At 41.7% G+C, this 24194-nt stretch overlaps 1 long non-coding RNA gene across 1 annotated transcript; it reads left to right on the top strand.

Annotated features, from left to right (window-relative positions):
* Positions 1–5601: 5601 nt before the first annotated feature.
* Positions 5602–11454, top strand: LOC123334957. Its single transcript, XR_006553119.2, has 2 exons — positions 5602–5660; positions 10995–11454. It is a non-coding gene; the product is annotated as an uncharacterized LOC123334957 (long non-coding RNA).
* Positions 11455–24194: the final 12740 nt, after the last annotated feature.

Consider the following 24194-nt stretch of genomic DNA (forward strand, 5'->3'; position numbering starts at 1 on the left):
TTTTCCAATGAGCCAGTTCTTCGCATCAGGTGGCCAAAGTACTGGAGTTTCAGCTCCAGCATCAGTCCTTCCAATGAATATTCAGGACTGATTTCCTTTACAATGGACTGGTTGGACCTTCTTGCAGTCCAAGGTACTCTCAAGAATCTTCTTCAACACCACAGTTCAAAAACATCAATTCTTTGGTACTTAGCCTTGTTTATGGTCCAACTTTAATATCTGTACCTGACCACTGGAAAAACTGCAACTTTGACTATACAGGTATTTGTTGGCAAAGTAATGTCTCCACTTTTTAATATGCTCTCTAGGTTTTTCATAGTTTTTCTTTCAAGGAGCAAGGATCTTTTAATTTCATGGCTGCAGTCACCATCTGCAGTCATTTTGGAGCCCCAAAAAATAAAGTCTGCCATTTCTCCACTGTTTCCCCATCTATTTGCCATGATGTGATGGGACTGGATGCTATGATCTTAGTTTTTTGAATGTTGACTTTTAAGCCAGCTTTTTCACTCTTCTCTTTCACCTTCATCAGGAGGCTCTTTAGTTCCTCTTCATTTTCTGCCATATGGGTGGTTTCATCTGCATCTCTAAGGTTATTGATATTTCTCCCAGTAATCTTGATTCCAGCTTGTGCTTCATCCAGCCTGTCATTTCACATGGTGTACTCTGCATATATGTTAAGTAAGCAGGGTGACAATATACAGCCTTGACATACTCCTTTCCCAATTTAAAACCAGTCTGTTGTTCTATGTCTGGTTCTAACTGTTGCATTTTGACCAGCATACAGATTTCTCAGGAGGCAGGTAAGGTGGTCTTGTATTCTCATCTCTTGAAGAATTTTCCACAATTTGTTGTGATCTACACAGCCAAGTCTTTGGTGTAATTAATAAAGCAGAAGTAGATGTTTTTCTGGAATTATCTTGCATTTTCTAGGATCCAGGGGATATTGGCAATTTGATCTCTGGTTCCTCTGCCTTTTCTAAATCCATACTGAACATCTGGAATTTCAGGATTTACATACTTTTGAAGCCTGGCTTGGAGAATTTTGAGCATTACTTTACTAGCGTGTGAGATGAGTGCAATTGTGCAATAGTTTGAACATTCTTTGGCATTGCCTTTCTTTGGGATTGGAATGAAAACTGACCTTTTCCAGTCCCGTGGCCACTGCTGAGCTTTCCAAATTTGCTGGCATATTGAGTGCAGCACTTTCACAGCATCATCTTTTAGAATTTGAAATAGCTCCACTGGAATTCCATCACCTCCACTAGCTTTGTTCGTAGTGATGCTTCCTAAGTCCCACTTGACTTCACATTCCAGGATGTCTGGCTCTAGGTGTGTGATCACACCACTGTGATTATCTGGGTCATGAAGATCTTTTTTTGCATAGTTCTTCTTTGTATTCTTGCCACCTCTTCTTGGAGACTAGACAGTGGAGCAGGCCGTGCTGCCTGGGTGGGCTGGCACTAGCTGTGGGGAAAGGTTACCTTGAGGGGCATCATCTCGCCCTATCAGGAGGGAAAGGAACCTGTGTAGTTGTGGTGGCAGTAATTTGAGGCATTTCTCCTCTTATGACTTCTGTTTTCCTTTCGAAGTGGAAATCACGGTCATCCTCTGAATGAGAGATTTGGTGACTGGGCAGGAAGAGTGGGGTGAGCTATAAATGCCTGAAATAACACCTTGATTGATGAGGTTAAAGAACACCAGCTCAACACAGACACAGCCAGCTTTCAGTGCCAACTCCCTGAGGCTACTCTGGATGTTTGTATGGTTCTCTTGCAGTTGCGGTTCCTCCTCCTCTTTCTTCTTCTTCTCTCCTTTTCCTTTTCTCGTGATCCTTTCTATTTTTATGTTAATCACTGGTAATTGGTGAGTAGGAACTAGAACTGCTCAGACTTGACCAAGGCACGCACCCCCAGACCATTCACAGTGGACACCGCTGTGGGATATGTAAGAAGGTGCTAAGAGGGTAACAGGCAGGAAGGCCAGGGGCCTCCAAACTGAGGAAATAGGCTGCACATGTCAAACATTCTTTATCTCTGTCTTAAGCAGCAGGAGGAAACACTAGTGTTATACTTTTTCCCTTTCTCTATACAAATTTAAAAGGGGGTTTCTCTTAAAGTTCTGTGTTGCCATAATGACACCTGGTTTCACCTGAACTTAACTTTTCTCTAACCTTGAGCTAACCAATGCGTTTTTCTTATGGAAATGTTTGTTTTAAGCTATATTAGTGTACTATGTATTTACCTAGACTCTGTCTCCAAGTCGGTTCCGCCTAAGACTCGAATCTGACTTGACAAACCAGTATGTTGCACTCTTATATTGTTCTCCTAATCTATGTTAATAAAGCTGCTGCTGCTGCTAAGTCGCTTCAGTTGTGTCCGACTCTGCGCGACCCCATAGATGGCAGTCCACCAGGCTCCCCCGTCCCTGGGATTCTCCAGGCAAGAACACTGGAGTGGGTTGCCATTTCCTTCTCCAATGCATGAAAGTGAAAAGTGAAAGTGAAGTCGCTCAGTCGTGTCCAACTCTTTGTGACCCCATGGACTGCAGCCTACCAGGCTCCTCTGTCCACTGGATTTTCCAGGCAAGAGTACTGGAGTGGGGTGCCATCGCCTTCTCCAGTTAATAAAGCTATTTGTATGGAAATCTGCCTTTCTTCAAGATTCATGTCAATCATTTTGTGGCCTGGGATGATTCACCTGGTGCCAATGTTATCTCTGTGCATGTTGTGGGGGAGGGGCTTGGTGCCATTATCTGAGTTTTGAGACATTTCCTTTCTCTAATTAGCAGCCTGCTAGTAGCTATATAACATCCAGCTAAAGACTAGCAGAGGGCACTCTTCCTGCCTCCTTCTGATGTCTATGTCAGAAGCTTTCTTTTTTTCTTTTATACTTTAATAAAACTTCATTACACAAAAGCTCTGAGCTATCAAGCCTCGTCACTGCCTCCAGATTGAGTTCTTCTCTGGAGGCCAAGAATCCCAGCATCTTTCCTGGTTCAGCAACAACCTTCAGTGCCCCCCCCCCCCCCCCCATTCAAAGACAAATTTCTCAGAAGAAAAGTGAAATGAAGTCGCTCAGTCATGTCTGACTCTTTGCTACCCTCATGGACTGTAGCCTACCAGGCCCCTCAGTCCATGGAAATTTTCCAGGCGAGAGTACTGGAGTGGGTTGCCATTTCCTTCTCCAGGGGATCTTCCCAACCCAGGAACTGAACCCGGGTCTCCTGCATCACAGGCAGATGCTTTACCGTCTGAGCCACCAGGGAAGCCTTTTAGAAGGAGGAAAGATACTATTCCGGCCAGGCAAAATAGTAGAAACCTAGCACATTATTCAAATAATTGTTACTGTGGGGATTAGAAAGTAAAACTAAATAAGGAAATGGTTTCTCAACAGTATAGAGGGTCTGCTTGAAGTCAAAGAACATGAAACTCTAGTCACAACAATCTATAACTATATAATATATATAATTTTCAGCAGCAATGCTCAGCAACTCTAATATGGATAGACTTAGCAATGGTTTAGATTTGTGTTGTTTTTTTTTTTTGTTTATTTTTTCAGAGATGTAGTAGAAAAGAAATGGGCCAATATAGTGGATAATGGCAAAATAGAGGATGAAGAGATGGATGGATGATAGAATTAAAAGTATATATGATACGAAGCAAGGAAAGGAGGGAGGGACAGGCAGAAAACAGAGGATCAAAAACAAAACAAAACAAAAGGCTTATTGGGAAAATACATGTGTTGTGACTGAAATGGTCTGAAGTTGTGGTCAGAGAACTGGAGGACGATGTTTCAAGAGTGGATAATTATGCAGGATAATAAATTTAGTATCTACCATAGATTTAGTTTACTGATGCGGAATAAATACAATGGAAATGAGAAGTTAAAAAGGAGACACTAAGCTTTGGCTGGGTTGTTCGTGTAGACACTGCTGTCCGCCACGTCACTGGCAAGTCTAGGTTGGAAGGACACTGACACAGATGCGGCAGATGTCAGCGGCTGAGGGGGCGCACTCCTTTGCCTTTGCTGAATTTGTTGCAGTGAGGATTAGGAACTATTTGATCCCTAGGGTCTTCAGACCGGAATGTAGTTTCTTGCCACATATTTATCTTAAAACCACATGTTAACACTTTGGATATAGAATTTATTAAAAAAAGGAATTTTACTGGAGGAAAAATGGCTTAATGAATCATGAATATATTTAATATAATGCTTATTATATAGTTAGTATTCAATACTGCCGGGAGCCGGCATATTGCATATTGAGTGAGGATCTGTAATAGCTCAACTGGAATTCTATCACTGCCTGGAGCCGGCATGAGGCACTCCGCCCATGGCAAAGGTCATGAGGAAGGAGGCTGGACATACGCAAAGGCGGGATCGAGCCTCAGGAGTCCCCCTGGAAATCCTCGAGCATCTACCCCCATAACCAGAGCCTGCCTACTTTACTACTTTGTGCTCTCACCTACACCTCTGACTTTACGGGGGGCTGTCCCCCACCACCTCTTTCGGAGAAGGAGTTAACTTAAAGCTCCAGTTGATAAAAACCCCTGGGCGTGACAAGAGTGTTTAACCTACAAACTCCTTTGGAAATCCTCTAGCCTGCCTGAATAGGTTTGTCTGGCCACATGTGATTGCTCACAGCCTCCCAACTGTGAGAGGCACGAGATGCTTTAAACCTTCTAAAAACAGGTTCCTTAGAAAAGTTAGAAAATTATTAGTATAAGTATAATGGGCTGATTAGAAATCATATTGGTGAAGGGTTTTTCATTTGTTGAGCCAATGTTTACTGCTAAGTCTCCACATCCCCTGCCCTTATACACATTAATGAATATATAGAAGAAATAAGTATTAACCTTTGATATAAATCACGTTAGACCTTAGGCTAAGTAAATTCTTTCCTTAACTAAAACCCACTACACCCTCACCCTATAGGAATGTAACTTTATTTGGGTGGCGTCTGTTTTAAGAATAATCACCCCTGGAGAAATAAGTGTCCTGGTTGACTGACCGCTGTCACAAGGAGAGGGTCGTAAATTGTCAGCAGGCCCCCTGGCCAGAAGATGATGTAACACCCCTAAGACCTCTGTATACATTTGTATGAAGCACCTGACTTTGATAAAAGTCAGGACTGCTGACCCCGCGTGACTTTTGCATAACACCTCAGTGTATAAAAGTAGACCATGGAAAATAAAGAATGGGGATCAGTTCCTCGAAAGACTGGTCTCCCCATGTCTCTCTCTCTCTCACTCTGGTTGAGTCTCCATCTGGAGCGCGGAACCCACCATGCTTACTAATTATGCCTGGGCTTCTAAGATCCGACCGGGGAGGCCTCAGTGTCTCCTCTCCTTCGGGAGAACGGAAGGACGCCTGCGGCCTACGTAAGTGGTGCAAGCTTCTTGTCTTGAAGTTTTATTGGTCCCCCGCGTAAACCAAGCTACTCAGCCTCTTTTCTCCACTGAATTTTCCTACTGAGCTATCCTTATTTCAGCCGCTTTTCTCCACTGAATTTCCTCACTGAGCTATCCTTATTCTATTCCTTAATTAACGTTTAATTAAGCAGTTGTTCCCTGACCCTCGCCTAGCCGTCTCTCCTTCGAATACCCTGGATCAGCTGGGGCTGGACCCCGGCAGGTGGCGCCCGAGACAGGATATTCCAAGGTAAGCTCCCTGCAATTAGGGTCATCAGCTCTATTGCTCCCCCGTTCTCGGAACAACTGGGTCATCAGCCCTCTTGTTCCCCCACGGAGCAGTTTGGGTCATCAGCTCTACTGCTTCTCCCTCGGAACAGTTTTGGGTCATCAGCCCGCTGTTCCCCCCCCGGGACAATCTGGGTCATCAGCCCAATTGTTCTTCCAGTTCGGGACGGCTAGGACCCCACTCAAGGGTGCCGCGGACCCCCCTGTAGGATAGACAGGGCGAGAGGAGTGGGAAGTGTTGAAAGTGTTGAAGAGTTAGAGAGAAAAAACGGTTTCTAAAAAGGCTGACAAGAAAGGCCTGATCTTTTGATAGCTAAAAGCAAAATTGTCTATTATACTTAACTTTCTGACATGGTTAACACTGAAACTAAGAATGGCAACTCTTTATACAAGTAATCTTGAAACTTAAAGAGGGTACTGTTAATTTAGATACTTGGGTGAAGGTAAAAAACCAACTAAAAACTTATCCTATAAATATGATTAAAAATGTTCTGGACCCTCGTCATGAGGCTGTGGGATAACCTATGGGAGAGGCTATAGCGGTGGATGGTAGTGGGTCTCCACCTTCTGCGCAGATCATATTTTCTGCCATTGATGAGCAAAAGGAGGGAGACTGTGCTCTACCTCCCGAGGAGTGAGAGGGCTTACAGGACGCTGCGGCCGGGCGCCCTGGTGAGCCCCCTCTCCCTCTACACAAACCTTTAAAAATTTATCCAACAATTTCTGATTTAAGGCGACTACTCCACCTCCGCTTGCACCTCCCAGGGCCTAAGAATTCCCCAGTTTACATCCAAAGCCTCCCAGAGCATTGCCTAGGGTTGAACAAGATTAAAAGTTTTCTTTTAAACAAAGGAGCTTTTAAAGAATACACAATATACAGAGCCTGCTCCTTGCAAAAAACCCCCTCAGGGGGGCCTCACCCAAACAAAAAAAAAAAAAAAAAAGAGAAAAAGAAAAAAGTGAAAAAGAAAAAAGTGAAAAAGAAAAAAGGAAAGAAAACAGAGAAAGATCTAAAGATAAAAAAAGAACTAAAGAGTGAAAAGGAGAGAGGAACGGAGAAATAAGGAATCAGGGAATGCAGCAAGATAGAAAAAGGAAAAAAGGAAGTTAGAAAAAGAGATACAGAGAGAAAGAGAGGGGGAGAGAGAGAAATAAAGTAAGAAGGAAAAAGGGGGAATGAAAGAGGGAAACAGGAAGGAAATGATAGAAAGTAAAAGAGAAGAGAAGAGGAAGGAAAAAAGATAGAGTGAGGGAAAGAAAACTTGAGAAAGATTTAGAGAAGGAAAAAAAAAAAAAAATCAGCAGAGGAGAGAGGAGAGGACTTAGAGGACACTGTGGCCTGACGCCCTGGCGAGCTACCTCCCCCTCTGCGCAAACTTTAAAAAAAAAACTTATCCACCACTTTCTGATTTGGGGCGATAGCCGCCGCCTCCGTTTGCGCCTTCCAGGGCCCAAGAGTTCCCCACTTTGCCCCCAAAGCCTCTCAAAGTGTTGCCTAAGCCTGAAAAAGATAAAAAGTTTTTTAAACAGTGGAGCTTTTAAAACAGACTGCATGCACAATATGCAAAGGTGCTCCTTGGAGAAAACCCCCTCAGGGGGGTCTCACCCAGGCTAAGAGAAAAGCAGAAAGGTAAGGGGATTTAGCAACAATATTAACCCTTGACAAGCCGGTTACTCCAATTCCAATGGGAGTGGCTGGCCCCCTACCTGAGGGCATTGTAGGCCTTGTACTGGGGCGTAGCTCGCTTTCTTAAAAAAAAAAAAAAAAAAAAAAGAGAAAAGAAAAATTTCGGTGGTGCACGGTGTAGTAGATTCTGATTATATTGAGAAATTAAAATTTTGACCTCACCGCCTACTAAAACTGTGCAAATTAATAAAGGTCAAAGAGTAACACAGCTTTTGCTTTTACCTTAGTATCAGACAGGAAAAAAACTTGACTTCTCAGGCTAGGAGCCACAGAGTATTTGGATTTAGTGATCTAGCTTTTTGGGTGCAGGAAATTACAGCTCCAAGGCCTTTAAAAGATCTTTTAATTCAAGAAAATAAAATGTCAGGGCTATTAGACACAAGAACAAACGTCTCTTAACATTGCTGGGAAAGACTGGCCCAGTTCCTGGCCCACGCATACTACTGAAAATAAGTTGGTGAGATTAGAGAAAGTGGTATGCAGGGTGGGAATGCTGTAGAAAAAAAGGTGAGGGAGAGTTTAAAACCTTGAGGAGTAGTGAGTTCCCCATTGCTGGAAGTATTCAAGCAAAGATTAGATGGTTGCTTGTCATCTAAAAAGCTATAGACCAGATTTAGGTTACAAAATGATAACTGGAAAAGCTTATAAAGATGTTGTACAACACCTCTTTACTTGCTTCTCATATTTAAGTCTGCCAAAAGTTTTAAAAACTGCCCCTTTGAAGTGGAGAGATTGTTTACTAACTTTAAATGATTTCCAAAAATTATTAGGAGACATTAATTGGATACGCCCACATTTAAAACTGACTACTGCAGATTTAAAGCCTTTGTTTGATTACTTAAAAAGCGATCCTAATTCCAGTTCTAAGAAAAAGTTGACTAACGAGACAGAGACAGCTCTTGTTAAAGTAGATGAGACTTTAAATGATCAGTTAATTACGATTAATAATACCAAAAGATGAGATTAAATTATTCTTGCCACAAAACATACACCTACAGGGTGCTTGTGACAAAAAGGCCCGTTGGTTCCATCTACCAGTGACCCCAAGAAAAATAGTTTTAGCTTATCCCATCTTGGTGGCACAATTAATTATAAAAGGAGGAAAAAAGAAGTGTGGAACCTTTTAGAAAAGAAGTAGCAAATATAGTAATTCCATTCAATAAGGATCAACTGCAAGTCTTTTACAAGATAGTGATGATTGGCAAGTTGCCCTAATAGATTTCAGGGGTCAAATTTTGTTTCATTTGCCCTCAAGCCCCCACAGTAGTTAAAAGTTCAAAAATGTTAGATTGGCAGTTTAAAGATACCTGTGAAACTTTCCAACCCTATGTAGTTCCTATGCTCCCCTTTACCCTATGGGAGAGGGACGTGCTGTCTCAAATAGGAGATACTCAGAGAAGGGTTTTTTCAATTTCTTAGTTATCAACAGGCGGTACAATTAACAATACTATATATATTATTATTATAAATACATAATATAAATATATTTGCCTAATTACAGTTTGCCTAATTAGATATGGGTATACATAATTCTATTTATAGATCTATACTTAACTAATTTGTATATAAATTAAAATGTATACTATATATGCATATTATATATATACTGTATAATTAAATGTATATTGCAGTAATATAATGTGTGTGTGGCTGATATTAATTGGTATGGATTGATGCTGTGATGATATATGTTCTATATACTGTATAATTATATTATATATGTGTGACATATATTATTGCAGTACATTGGTTTGTGTTGGTTGGTATTAGCTGTGTACGTATTGTATTGCTTTAATATATATTAATTAATAATTATAAAGATTAATTCAAGTATATTGATTTATATATATTAGATGTCAATAAGTTTATACTTGTTGCCATATATAAATACATATATAAATACATTTTGCATTTAGGCATATCTATATACCAAAATGAGATAAGGAGTTTATACATTTATTATTTAAATTTATACAGAGACCCAAACTAAACATTAGACCTAAATTAACATATCCCTAAATTTATGTTGTTAAAATGTAAATTTTAAAAAATTTAAAAAATTAAATTGACAACTGCTTGACAATTCCTTTACCATGAAACCCCCATAGGTGTAATTGGGGTAGCCAGACAAAAAATTGGTTTTATGGCAAAACGGCCCCCTAGAGTGGGTCCATCTTCCCGCTCAAACTAAAAAAGTAGTGGCTTCTTATCCAGGATTGATAGCTACTTTGATATTAAAAGAAAAAAGCGGAACATTAAATTATTTGGTAAAGAGACATCAGAAATTGTAATTCCATATAATAAGAAACAACTTGATGCTCTTCTAATGTTTGAAAATTGGCAGATTGCTATAGGAAACTATTTTGGTCAAATTTTTGCATCATTTACCTTCACATGTTTTGTTGAATTTTATATCCAGACATCCAGTTATTTTTCCTGTCAGATGTAAACAATCTCCTATTCCAAATGCCCAGATAGTTTTTACTGATGGGTCAGCAAATGGTAAAGCCTCCATAGTCACTAAAAATCACCAAAAGGTTTTAGAAACATGGGAAACTTCAGGTCAAAGAGCTGAAATAACAGCAGTCATAGAGGCTTTTGCTATGTTTGCAGATGAGGAATTTAATCTTTACTCTGATTCTCAGTATATTGTCAGGTTGTTTCCACACATTGAAACAGCGGTTTTGCCTGAAAATAAAACTACCATATTTCATTTGTTAAGTAATTTACAGCAACAAATTTAGAAAAGAAATAAAATATTTTTCATTGGACACATTTGGGCTCATTCCGGATTGCCCGGCCCTTTAAATGCCTTTAATGATTTGGCTGACTTGTTAACCAGAAATACAGTGGCTACTGTGATTGAGGAGGCCAGAGCCTCTCACTCACTTCATCATCAATACGCTACTGCCTTAAGGTATCAATTCCAAATTCCCAGAGAGACTGCTCGAGAGATTGTGCGTTCTTGCTTACACTGCCCCACTGTTTATAATAGTTTACCTATGGGAGTTAATCCTCGCGGTCTCAAACCTAACGTACTCTGGCAAATGGATGTTAACTCATGTCTCTTCATTTGGAAAACTGTCCTTTGTTCATGTAACTGTAGATACCTTTTCTCACGTTATTATTGCAACTGCTCGTACAGGGGAAGCAGTTAAAGATGTGATACAACATCTCTTTACTTGTTTTTCATATTTGGGCCTGCCAAAAGCTCTGAAAACTGACAACGCTCCTGCTTACACTTCTAAGTCTTTTCAGGAATTTTGTATAAAGTTTCAAATTAAACATAATACTGTCATCCCTTATAATCCCCAGGGACAGGCCATTGTTGAAAGAGCGCATCAAACATTAAAAATCCAAATTCAAAAACTAAAAGAAGGGGAGTTTAAGTATAGCTCTCCCCATCAAATCTCCCCATCAAACATGCTCTTTTTGTAATAAATATTCTAAATACTGATCTGGCTGGAACTACTGCAATGCTTCGTCATTGGTGCCTAGAGCAATTAAATGCAAAACCATTATTCAAATGGAAGGACCTCTTCTCAGGACAATGGGAGGGTCCTGACCCATTATTAACTAGCGGTCGAGGATGTGCTTGTATTTTTCCAGAGGACGCAGATTCACCAATTTGGGTTCCAGACAGGCCAGGTTCGAGGCACGCGCTTGCTCGCCCCGCCCACCAGGCAGCTCTCGCCTCCGCGCTTCCAGCCTCGCCCTGCACCCTCCTCGCTGCACCCCACGACCTAGAGCAAAGAAGTTTGTGCAGCAAGTGAGGGCCAGAGAGGAGAGCGCACCCGCAAAGTGCCATCCAGACCAGCGCAGCGCCCGCCAGCAGGGGAGACAAGATAAACATCGAGATCCCGGCGAGACTGACAGGGCTGCTGCAGCGTGAACTCCAACCAAAAAATAATTCTACTTATTCTGTTTTAGCTTGTCTACCCTTGCCTTATGTTTTCCTTTTTACTAATGACTCCAACAAACTTAATGTATTCATGAATTATTCAGGTGGACCTAACGTGGTAACTTGTGAACAATGTATGCTTTCATCTTGTTTAAACCCTCAATGTAATGTTTGCTCCTTTGTGGTGTTACAATGCCCATCCTATCTTATGGTGCCTATATGATAGCTACGGTCTCTCTGTGTTACAACTACAGGATTTAATGCGATCGCGACGGTTTGTGGGCTTACTTATTTTAGGAATATCAGCTTTAATAGCAGCAATTAGTTCTGTTACTGCGGCAGCAATATCATTGATTCAACAAGTGCATACTGCCCAATATGTTGATACCATGTCTAAAAATGTTTCTTTAACTCTAGCGACTCAGGAAGCTATAGATAGGAAATTAGAGATGAGAGTAGACGCCTTAGAAGAAGCAATTATGCATATTGGGACTGAGTTACAGGCTTTAAAGGTGAAGATGGCTTTGACATGCCACACTGATTACAGGTGGATATGCGTGACATCTTTGAAGGTAAACGAGACAGATTATGAATGGGAAAAGATTAAAAATCATATCTCAGGTGTTTGAAATAGTTCTGATATTGGCCTGGACTTAGGGAAACTTCATAATCAAATACTGACCTTGGAACACTCTCGACTGGATTTTACCGCCGCTGGAGCAGCTAATGACTTTTTTCACACCTTCTCTAACTTAATTTCTGGAAAAAACATTCTGTCTAATCTTCTCATAATCATTCTTCCTTGTATTGTCAGGATTCTTCGGCAGAACATTCAGAAGCTCGCGACTGAGCTGCATCTGGCTGTTTTAAGAAATAAAAAAGGGGGAGATGCCGGGAGCCGGCACAATACTATGAGAATTACCGAAGCTACATTTTCTGACCTTAAAAAGTTTATCATTTGTTTAGAAAGTCAAATGTACACACATAAAACAATGAGAGAATAACAGACTAGTATAGGGTACAAGTTGAAAAGGAGAATAAATGCGTATAGTACATATTCGGAGAAAGAATAGGCCAATTTTATTAAGTCTCTTGTATGAACATTAAGTCTTTTGTATGAACTTGGAAGAAAATGAATGATGAAGATTACTTTAGGAACTCCTTTGAAGAAAGTGAAAGTGAAATTCGCTCAGTCGCGTCTGACTCTTTGTGATCCCGTGGACTATAGAGTCCATGGAATTCTCCAGGCAGGAATACTGGAGTGGGTAGCCTTTCCCTTCTCCAGGGGATCTTCCCAACCCAGGGATCGAACCCAGGTCTCCTGCATTGCAGGCGGATTCTTCACCAGCTGAGCCACAAGGGAAGCCCAGGAACTCTTCTTGCCGCCCCTTTTTTTCCATCTAAGGTGAAAACATGTTGTCCAAAAGCAAGATGTCTTTTTACTCTTTATTCTCTGTTCAGGTGCTCATTATTTGTCTATAATGTGCTAAGCTTTCTGACTCAGGAAAGACTCCCTAATTATTATCTACTTCTTTTCCTTTCTCCAAAGTATAAGCCCTCTGATTTGGGAATTTTAAAGAGCCATTACTCATTTTTAAAATAACCCTTAGGGAAAAAAGTTGAACTTAATGGAAAGATTTTTCCTTTGGTTTCTCCCCAAAGTCTTCATAATTTCCATTGATACACATGTAGTTGAAGGAATAGTTTTTTCCATGCTCTGAGTGGAAGCCTATAGTCTCTCAGTTCAGTTCAGTTGCTCGGTTGTGTCCGACTCTTTGCAATCCCATGGACTGCAGCACGCCCGGCCTCCCTGTCCATCACCAACTCCCGGAGTTTACTCAAACTCATGTCCATTGAGTCGGTGATGCCATCCAACCCTCTTATCCTCTGTCGTCCCCTTCTCCCACCTTCAATTTTTCCAGCATCAGGGTCTTTTCAAATGAGTCAGTTCTTCCCATCAGGTGGCCAAAGTATTGGAGTTTCAGCTTCAGCATCAGTCTTTCCAATGAACACCCAGGACTGATCTCCCTTAGGATGGACGGATCGTATCTCCTTGCAGTGCAAGGGACTCTCAAGAGTCTTCTCCAACACCACAGTTCAAAACATCAATTTTTTGGCGCTCAGCTTTCTTTCTAGTCCAACTCTCACATCCATAGGTGACTACTGGAAAAACCGTAGCTTTGACTAGACGGACCTTTGTTTTAGAATATTTTTCCCAAGAGAAAAATGTCTATAATTTTGAACTGTGTTCCAACTTCCTATTTTTACTTTATTATTGACTGGAAACTCTAAAAACATGTTTGGTCTACATGACTTCTAGCACTTTCATAGAAAAGCAAACTTAAGTACTGCTTCCAAGTGAAATATGATCTGCAGCGGGGTTTGGGGAGAGGAGAGGGCAACCTTCTGTCTCTCAGGCTGGAGGAGGGGTGGGGCGACCAGCCTGGCGTCCCCCGATCAGCCCTGCTCCTTTCACAGGAGAGAGCAGGGCTGAGACTCCCCACAACTCTAAGCCTCTGAGGATTGCTTCCGGGCTCTCCATGCCGACAGGCCCAACGCCAGCCCCTGCTGGCCTGGCCGGGAGCACCTGGGTGGAGCACCCAGGTGGAGGAGGCCAGGAGCATCGGGTGGAGCACCGGGTGGAGCACCGGGTGGAGCACCAGGTGGAGCACCGAGTGAAGGAGGGCGGGGCCTGCTGCCGGTAGCAGCTGTTTTCATCATCTTCTCAGAGAGCTGGAAGGAGTGGGTGAGGTGCTCCTCTCAGGAGGGAGGGGAGAGGTGAGCGGTGAGAAGGCTGATGCCCACAGATCCACAGCATGTTTCTTCTCCTGGGTCTCTGGCTCAGAGCCATGGACTGAGTCCACTCCAGGCAGATGGTGCTGTCCCTTGGCCAGGAGCCTGGCTGCAGAGCTCTGATGCAGGGAGAGACATCTGTGTTGTGAGCACACTTTTAGAAAATCAGCCTGTCAACTGCACACCCCATTTCCATGCAGACCTAGTGCCCAGTGATGAACTGTGGTCCCTGAAGCATATGTAGGCTTCCCAGGATAGCTAATTATTTGTTACCCCATAAAACTGAACTTATATGCAGAGTGAAGTGAAAATGAAAGGCGCTCAGTCGTGTCCAACTCTTTGTGACCCCCATGGACTATATGATCTGTGGAGTTCTCCAGGCCAGAGTACTGGAGTGGGTAGCCTTTCCCTTCTCGAGGGGATCTTCCCAACCCAGGGATCGAACCCAGGTCTCCCGCATTACAGGCAGATTCTTTACCGGCTGAGCCACAAGGGAAGCCCTTGATATATATGCAGAGTACATCATGAAAAATGCTGAGCTGGAAGAAGCACAAGCTGGAATCAAGATTGCCAGGAGAAATATCAGTAACCTCAGACATGCAGATGACACCACCCTTATGGCAGAAAGTGAAGAAGAACTAAAGAGCCTCTTGATGAAAGTGAAAGAGGAGAGTGAAAAAGTTGGCTTAAAGCTCAACATTTAGAAAACTAAGATCATGGCATCTGGTCCCATCACTTCATGGGAAATAGATGGGGAGACAGTGGACACAGTGGCTGACTTTATTTTGGGGGGCTCCAAAATCAAGGCAGATAGTGGCTGCAGCCATGAAATTAAAAGGCACTTACTCCTTGGAAGGAAAGTTATGATCAACCTAGACAGTATATTAAAAAGCAGAGACATTACTTTGTCAACAAAGGTCCATCTAGTCAAGGCTATGGTTTTTCCAGTAGTCATGTATGGATGTGAGAGTTGAACTATAAAGAAAGCTGAGTGCAGAAGAATTGATGCTTTTGAACTGTGGTATTGGAGAAGACTCTTGAGAGTCCCTTGGACAGCAAGGAGATCCAACCAGTCCATCCTAAAGGAAATCGGTCCTGAGTGTTCATTGGAAGGACTGATGCTAAAGCTGAAACTCCAATACTTTGGCTACCTGATGTGAAGAGCTGACTCACTTGAAAAGACCCTGATGCTGGGAAAGATTGAGAGCAGAAGGAGAAGGATGAGTTGAGGGCAGAGGATGAGATGGTTGGATGGCATCACCGACTCAATGGACATGAGTTTAGGTAAACTCCGGAAGTTGGTGATGGACAGGGAGGTCTGGCGTGCTGCGGTTCATGGGGTCACGAAGAGTCGGATGTGACTGAGGGACTGAAATGAACTGAACAAACTGCTAATGTTAATTCTTCCCATATTTACTTGGTGGGAAGGATGAGGGCTGGTTAGGGAAAAGGGTAAAGGGAAGATTATGGGCGGCAGCTCTTAACTTCTCCTAGAATTCAGCTGTCGCCTGCAATCTGGTCTAAACTTGCCAGTCACTCGCCGACACAAAGTTCAGTGAAGTGAACAGGATTCACCCTTTATGGAAAGCAAAACTGCAATTAGCTCTTATTCCTCAGTTAAACCCCTTCATGAGGATTGTGATAAAGGATATTCCTCCCTACTTTCAGAGATACAACAAATGGGTGACCAGTGAACAATTGAGTTCAGTCCCATCTAGACTGAAGTACCTGGAAATTGCTCTTTGAAACTGGAAACAACTTTTCTGGTTGCAGTTTTTGATGTAATGAGTTGTGAGGCAATATGAGGGCCAAGCTCTCTAGGATGGAGTACTGGCTTTATCACTTACCAGCTGTGTGAGCTTGGGCAAATTGTTTAACCTCTCTGTTCATCAGTTTCCTGATTCATAATGTAAGAGTAATAATAATAGTATTATAAGGGTATTGTGAACCTTAAATAAGCATGTATGTGTGTGTATATACACACACCGAAATACACATATACATCTGAATCTTGCCTGAGAGTGAAATGAAATGAAAGTGAAAGTTGCTCAGTCATGTGGACCATGACCCCATGGACTACACAGTCCATGGGATTCTCCAGGCCAGAATACTGGAGTGGGTTGCCCTTCCCTTCTTCAGGGGATCTTCCTCACCCAGGGATGGGGCCTGGGTCTCCCACGCTGCAGGCGGATTGCCACGCAGTAATACTAACAGCTGTTACCTGTCATCCGCCCACTGTCACACTTTGGTGAGATATTGGCTGCACTGGGATGGGTGGTACAATGGCTCTTTAAGCTAAATCTTTGTGGAACAATATCAAAGGTCCCAATTTCAAGTAATCCTCCAGATAGGCTGCTAGAAATCCCATCAAAAGGTTTGTTCCTTAAAGTCCTTGTGGAGACATATACTTCATGCCACAAACTACTGTTCTTGTAATTTTTCTGTCTTTTTGTCCCCAGTGAACTACCTTCCTGCTCGTTCTTCACCAGGTGAATAAGAACTCTCTACTTTGGTCCCCAGTTTTTGCCCAGAGCATTTCCCTCTTGGCGTTGAGCTTTATGCTGGTTTCTCCTGGACTGTGGACCTCTAGAGGGGCCCTGTTCTTTGCCCAGGGTCAGTACAGACCTTTGGATGTAGCAGGCGAATAGGAATGAGCTTTACATGAAATTGATTGAACTCTTGAGTTCTTAGACTCTCCAGGCCTCTCAATCCTTTATTTATGACTTGACATCATTTTCTCCTCAGGCTAAACCCCTGTCTGCCATGATGAGTGTTTCAGTAAGACTTTTCAGCGCTCACAATTTCTTCCCTCTCCGGTGCTTGGCCGCACCCAGTGCTGCCTCCCATTAGCGATTTACATTTTTGTTATTGTTCCAAAGTTTTAGGATTCTGTAAGGAAAAGAAAAACCCTACAATCTGCACTGCAGATTGACATGGGTGACATGTCATGTTAATGAATTTCAACTTCACTGCTTTTGGGACATCCTGTACCTGCTCCTAGTCGCTTCCCTTTTTATTCCCTTAGTGGATATTCCAAAATATCTCAGAAGTCCCATTCTTTTGCACATTTCATCCTTAGCAACTTTTTCCTTTACTTAACTGAGAAAATAATTTGGAAAATGAATTGAATAACCACAGGAATTGAATAACCTACTTTTCTTTCTTTTTGCTTCCTAAACTATTCCTATTCCTTGCCTCTGTCACCTACTCCATCTTTCCCTAGACTCTTGAGCCTATCTTTTAGTTCCTCTGAGATCTTAACACCAGTTATATCTCTTCTTGATTTCAATTGCCTTTCCATTGCCTTTTGTCCTAGAGCAGAAAACCCAAGTCAATACTGTAAAAGCTTTCCTGAGATCCTACCTTCATGAAGTATCTTGAACTAGTAATCGATGTTTCCCTCTTAAACTTCTTCAGGCTTTATTTACTTCTCAACCATTGTTCTCTGGCTTCTGTTAATGTCTCTTAAAATGTAGCTGTCACTGAAATTATTTTATTTCAGGTTTGCAAATCCAGAGACTTTGTCTCTTGCCAGGCTTGCTCTGTCTCCAGGCTGTCTGGCCTACCTTGCCTCCTCCTTCTTGGCACTGCCTCTCTCTGGTACCCCATGTCACACACTCTCCTGGACCACCTCCTGTCTTTCTGGCTGACCTCAGTGTTCCATTGATTCACCTTTCTCTTCCCACTCTCATATACTGGTATTCTACATAATTCTTCCTTGCACATCTCCTCAGTTTGTTCTCTTTGGTGATGTCATCCAGTTCCTTGGTTCCAGCTATTGCCTGATTATCAGCTTTCAAAGGAGTATCTCCTTTTTTTTTTTTTTTTTTTTTTTGGTACTTTTCTCCTGAGACTTACATTTCCAACTACATGCTAGGTATCTCAATATGAATGTCCATGAAGCTCCTTAAATTCTGCATGGTTCAAACCAAACTTCATCTTATCCCTTCTAAATTTGTTCTTTTTTATGGGTTCCTTACATGAAAAATACCAATTGTACTCAGTCGTTCAAGATAGAGAAACTAAAGATGTTCTAGACCTATCTCGTCCTCACGCACTGTATGAAATTGGTCACTAGTCTTCTCGAATTCAAGCCCTAGACATTTCGGATCCATTTTTTTAATGTCCACCACACTGCCTTCATACTGTTCTTAGATTATTGCATCAGCTTCTCAGAATTCATCTCTTCTTTGGGAACTTCTATATTCAATTCATCCTCCATAATGGATCCAATGTCTAGGTTTCTTCACTTATTAATTAAAAATACATCTTTTAATATCTCTCCTCTGCCAATAAAGCCCTGTAGTGTCCCAGGGTGCATTGGCTCTAGCCTGCTTTACTATATAGCTCTCAAGATTTTCATCCATGCCCTCCAGCCCTGCAGGAATGCTAGTGAGGAACTAACGATGCCACACTAGCTCATGCTTCTGTTCTGGTTTCTGTTCCTTAATGTCCTTGTCCATTTTATTCTTCCCTCAGAATTTATTTATTTGTTTGTTGGCTGCCTTGCCCTGCAGGATCTTAGTTCCCCTGCCAGGGATCGAACTGGAGCCCCCTGCAGTAGAAGCGTGAAGTCCTAACCACCAGACTGCCAGGGAATTCCCCTCCCTCAGGATTCAGAAAATGCTGAAATATAATAGATATATAATAAATGAAAAGAAATCATCCTTCTAGTTTCAGCCCAAGTATTTTTTGCATGAAACCTTTAAAATAGCTGCTAAAAATCATAACCCCATTCCCTGTTTTTTTTTTCATAAAGCTTTATAAGTAATTATCCCTTAATAGTACTTGACTTGCATTATAATTACATTTGCCTACCAGGCTCATTCAACTCTGTGTCTTCATTCCTAAATATGGAAAAAGGTACTAATACATGGACATGGGTTGAATGTGAAGACCTAAGTTAGGAATTTAAAAATTCCCTTCACCATCACAAACGTGAGCTCATTTTTACCTCTCCTCCGGACTTCACTGTGTAAAGAAGAAGACCCAACAGAAGCTGACTCATATGCCAGTTATCGTTTGTTGGAGGTGATGGGAAGGATGAACTGAGTTGGAAATATCCCGTGTCAGGGAATCTTCCTGGGAAGACAGATTAAGAAAACGTAGTGCTGAGGAAGATCCTGGTCTCTGAGTACATAGCATGTGGTCCCTGGGTTATGGATCACAGAAGAAGGGATTGAAAGAGTGCAGTCAAAGAAGTTGGGGTGAGGGTGGGGGCACCTGAAACAAACTTTCCCCATCACTCATTCTCGCCTGGGATTGGCCTGAGGCTGGCCCACTGGTTCCAAATAGGGTCATCACTTGGAACACACTCTAAGGATTAATGGCATACTTCTTTGACACTGGGAAATTCACAATGTGTAATATTTGCTGGGAAGTTTGCCTAAGCTTTTATATATTGATGCAATACTTCCTCTTTTCTCTCCATCAGAAATGCTGATGATCTAAATTTAGGAAGGTATATTTGGAAGAAATTAGAGCAAAGAATCTAGTTAATTATATAAAAATTCCAGCTATGTCTCTTCTTTTTTATTTTTATATATTTTTAGCTCTTGTCTCTTTTATCTTTGTAATCTTTCTCTGTTACACTTGAAGTATATTAAGCACTTGTCACCATTTAAAGTTTTCTACTTTAAATTTCTAGGACAATGTTCTATTTCCTGCAGGGGTTGAATAAATGCTTGTTGTCCAAGTCATTCAGTTCAGTTCAGTTCAGTTGCTCAGTCGTGTCTGACTCTTTGTGACCCCATGAATTGCAGCACGCCAGGCCTCCCTGTCCATCACCAACTCCCGGAGTTCACTCAAACTCACATCCACCGAGTTGGTGATGCTATCCAGCCATCTCATCCTCTGTCGTCCCCTTCTCCTCCTGCCCCCAATCCCTCCCAGCATCAGAGTCTTTTCCAATGAGTCAACTCTTTGCATGAGGTGGCCAAAGTACTGGACTTTCAGCTTTAACATCATTCCTCCCAAAGAAGTACCAGGGCTGATCTCCTTTAGAATGGACTGGTTGGATCTCCTTGCAGTCCAAGGGACTCTCAAGAGTCTTCTCCAACACCACAGTTCAAAAGCATCAATTCTTCAGCGCTCAGCTTTCTTCACAGTCCAACTCTCACATCCATACATGACCACTGGAAAAACTATAGCCTTGACTAGATGGATCTTTGTTGGCAAAGTAATGTCTCTGCTTTTGAATATGCTCTCTAGGTTGGTCATAACTTTCCTTCCAAGGAGTAAGCGTCTTTTAATTTCATGGCTGCAGTCACCATCTGCAGTGACTTTGGAGCCCAGAAAAATAAAGTCTGACTCTGTTTCCACTGTTTCCCCACCTATTTGCCATGAAGTGATGGGACCAGATGCCATGATCTTCATTTTCTAAATGTTGAGCTTTAAGCCAACTTTTTCACTCTCCTCTTTCACCTTCATCAAGAGGCTTTTTAGTTCTTCTTCACTTTCTGCCATAAGGATGGTGTCATTTGCATATCTGAGGTTATTGATATTTCTCCTGGCAATCTTGATTCCAGCTTGTGCTTCTTCCAGCCCAGCGTTTCTCATGATGTACTCTGCATAGAAGTTAAATAAGCAGGGTGACAATATACAGCCTTGACTTACTCCTTTTCCTATTTGGAACCAGTCTGTTGTTCCATGTCCAGTTCTAACTATTGCTTCCTCACCTGCATACAAATTTCTCAAGAGGCAGGTCAGGTGGTCTGGTATTCCCATCTCTTTCAGAATTTTCCACAGTTGATTGTGATCCACACAGTCAAAGGCTTTGGCATAGTCAATAAAGCAGAAATAGATGTTTTTTCTGGAACTCTCTTGCTTTTTCGATGATCCAGCGGATGTTGGGAATTTGGTCTCTGGTTCCTCTGCCTTTTCTAAAACCAGCTTGAACATCAGGAAGTTCACGGTTCACGAATTGCTGAAGCCTGGCTTGGAGAATTTTGAGCATTATTTACTAGCATGTGAGATGAGTGCAATTGTGTAGTAGTTTGAGCATTCTTTGGCATTGCTTTTCTTTGGGATTGGAATGAAAACTGACCTTTTCCAGTCCTGTGGCCACTGCTGAGTTTTCCAAATTTGCTGGCATATTGAGTGCAGCACTTTCACAGCATCATCTTTCAGGATTTGAAATAGCTCAACTGGAATTCCATCACCTCCACTAGCTTTGTTCGTAGTGATGCTTTCTAAGGCCCACTTGACTTCACATTCTAGGATGTCTGGCTCTAGGTCAGTGATCACACCATCGTGATTATCTTGGTTGTGAAGATCTTTTTTGTACAGTTCTTCTGTGTATTCTAGCCACCCCTTCTTAATATCTTCTGCTTCTGTTAGGTCCATACAATTTCTATCCTTTATCGAGCCCATCTTTGCATGAAATGTTCCCTTGGTATCTCTAATTTTCTTGAAGAGGTCTCTACTCTTTCCCATTCTGTTGTTTTCCGCTATTTCTTTGCACTGATCACTGAGGAAGGCTTTCTTATCTCTTCTTGCTATTCTTTGGAACTCTGCATTCAGATGTTTATATCTTTCCTTTTCTCCTTTGCTTTTTGCTTCTCTTCTTTTCACAGCTATTTTAAAGGCCTCCCCAGTACAAATCACTAATTGAATAAGAGCTGGCATATTTTTAAGGCATTAAAGGGTAAAGCAAGCTCTACAATAAGAATGAAGGATAACTCTGAATTCAACTCTCGGAAACCTGCTAAGTGAACCCAGGTCTCCTGCATTGCAGGCAGTTTCTTTATCCTCTAAGGCATCAGGGAAGACAAGTGTTTAGTGACAACTTTTACTTCCTTTTTCAAGTACAAAAAAATCCTTTTCTGAGAAATAATATCTCTCCAATGGTTCACAAAGAAGATTATTTGTGTGTTTCTTATAAGTTGTACAGTGGCATATATTTGTTGAATTATAGAAAAGCCACAGAACAACCAAAATAAATGATTGGCCATTTGAGCCTTCTATCCACATAAAAAGACTATAGTGCTTTGATGCATAGCTGTGAGATTATATTTGGTTTACTATTCACACAATGAAATATAAAAACAGGCAACTAACATGTGTATATGTCTTATAACATTTGTACTTACATAAAGACTTTTAAAATGTCAGTAAGTACACATAATGCAGATGTTGTAAATTTGTTGACATTCCCATCCCATCCTATCCACAGGTGGAGTAAAATTCTTCTCCTTCTTGAATATGGCTGCCTTAGTGACTTGTTTATGAGGAGTGTAATGTGGCAGGGCACTACTGGGATTGTCCTGAGGCTGGGCTGTAAAAGCAGCACAGCTTCTGCTTGGCTGTTTATCCTCAGGAGAACGCACCTCCCTTGGGAGTCCTGACATGTAGGAAGTCTGGCTATCCAGAAGCAGCCATGCTGGAGGTGCTATGTTGAGTAAGAGTGGAGGGGGGTAGAGAGGGAGAGAAGGGGTGGGGAGTTGCCCCAGCATGAATCACCAGATATGTGATAATCTCAGTCCCCAGCTTCCAAGCAACTCCAGCTGACTCTGAGTAAAGCAGATATAAGCAAGTCCCTCCTTGTCAAGCCCCACACAATCACAGATTGTGAGGGAAATAAATGCTATTGTTGCCTTATACCAATTAAATTTTAGGGATTTTTTATTATGTATCAATAGATATCTGGAACTCTTCTACTAAATCACTCTTAATAAGTATATAGTGTTTTAACATCATGGCTATATCGTATTTAACCAGTTTCCTGTTGTTGGAATTGAGGGATTTCTTTTTTGTTTTGTTTTAGATTTTAGGTATTACATAGTTGAATAGCCCTGAATATACATCTCTGTGTACTCTCCCAATTATTATTTTAAACTGAATTCTTAAGAATTCTAGCTAGTACACAGAGTTGTGTCATGGTGGTTGTTAGGATTCTAAATTGTATGTGCTTGTCCTTATTAACCTTTGCTGATTGAAGGCAGAAAGTGGTAGCAAGTCATATATAAAATCTCAAAGAGCTACTTATATATCTGGCAAAATATATATTGGGAATTTAAACTTGAAATGGTTATATTGTACTAAGTTCCCTCATGATAGCTTGATGAGATTCTCTTTAAATTCTTATAGATTATCATCAATCAGAAACTTTATTCATACAGATAGATAATTAAATTGTAAAACACATTTTATATCCGTTAAAATGTTTATATTTCAGAAACTGAAATTATATTTCAAGCTAAAGATTTATCTTTTATTTCACTGACATGTAATATTGGCATTCTGTGTGATAACTGTGAGCATATTTTAAATCTATTTAAGCTTTTTAACATTAAGTATATCAAAATAATGGTGAGGCTTTTATTTGAAGAACATACATGCATTCTAAGAACAGTCGTGTATCACTGGGTTGAAGCCCCTGAAAGAAGCCTGAGCCACAAATACACTGGGTCCATAGCTGGGAGGTTCGCCCAGGACACCTCTGTCTTGCCTTTGTGAACCTGTCGCCTGTTACTGAGCAGGCATCTGACTGCTGAGGTTGATACCCAGGTGGCGGCATCTACTTGGCAGTGCTCAGCAGGTTGTAGCAGAACAATCTGTTGTTGTTGTTCAGTTGCTCAGCCATGTCTGGTTCTTTGTGACACCATGCACTGTAGCCTGCCAGGCTCCTCTGTCTCCCACTATCTCCGGAGTTTGCTTGAATTCATATCTATTGAGTTCAGTTCAGTTCAGTCATTCAGTCGTGTCCAACTTGTTGTGACTCCATGAACGGCAGCACACCAGTCTTCCCTGTCCATCACCAACTCCAGAAGTTGCTGAAACCAATGCCATCCAGTTGATGATGCCATCCAACTATCTCATCCTCTGTTTTCCCCTTCTCCCGCCTTCTATCTTTCCCAGCATCAGGGTCTTTTCAAATGTGTCAGTTCTTCCCATCAGGTGGCCAAAGTACTGGAGTTTCAGCTTTAGCGTTAGTCCTTCCAATAAATATTCAGGACTGATTTCCTTTAGGGTTGACTGGTTGGATCTCCTTGCAGTCCAAGGGACTCTCAAGAGTCTTCTCCAACACCACAGTTCAAAAGCATCAATTCTTTGGCACTCAGCTTTCCTTATAGTCCAACTCCCACATCCATACATGACCATTGGAAAAACCATAG

The sequence above is a fragment of the Bubalus bubalis genome, chromosome 9 (genome assembly GCF_019923935.1).
Source record: "Bubalus bubalis isolate 160015118507 breed Murrah chromosome 9, NDDB_SH_1, whole genome shotgun sequence".
Lineage (NCBI taxonomy): Eukaryota > Metazoa > Chordata > Mammalia > Artiodactyla > Bovidae > Bubalus > Bubalus bubalis.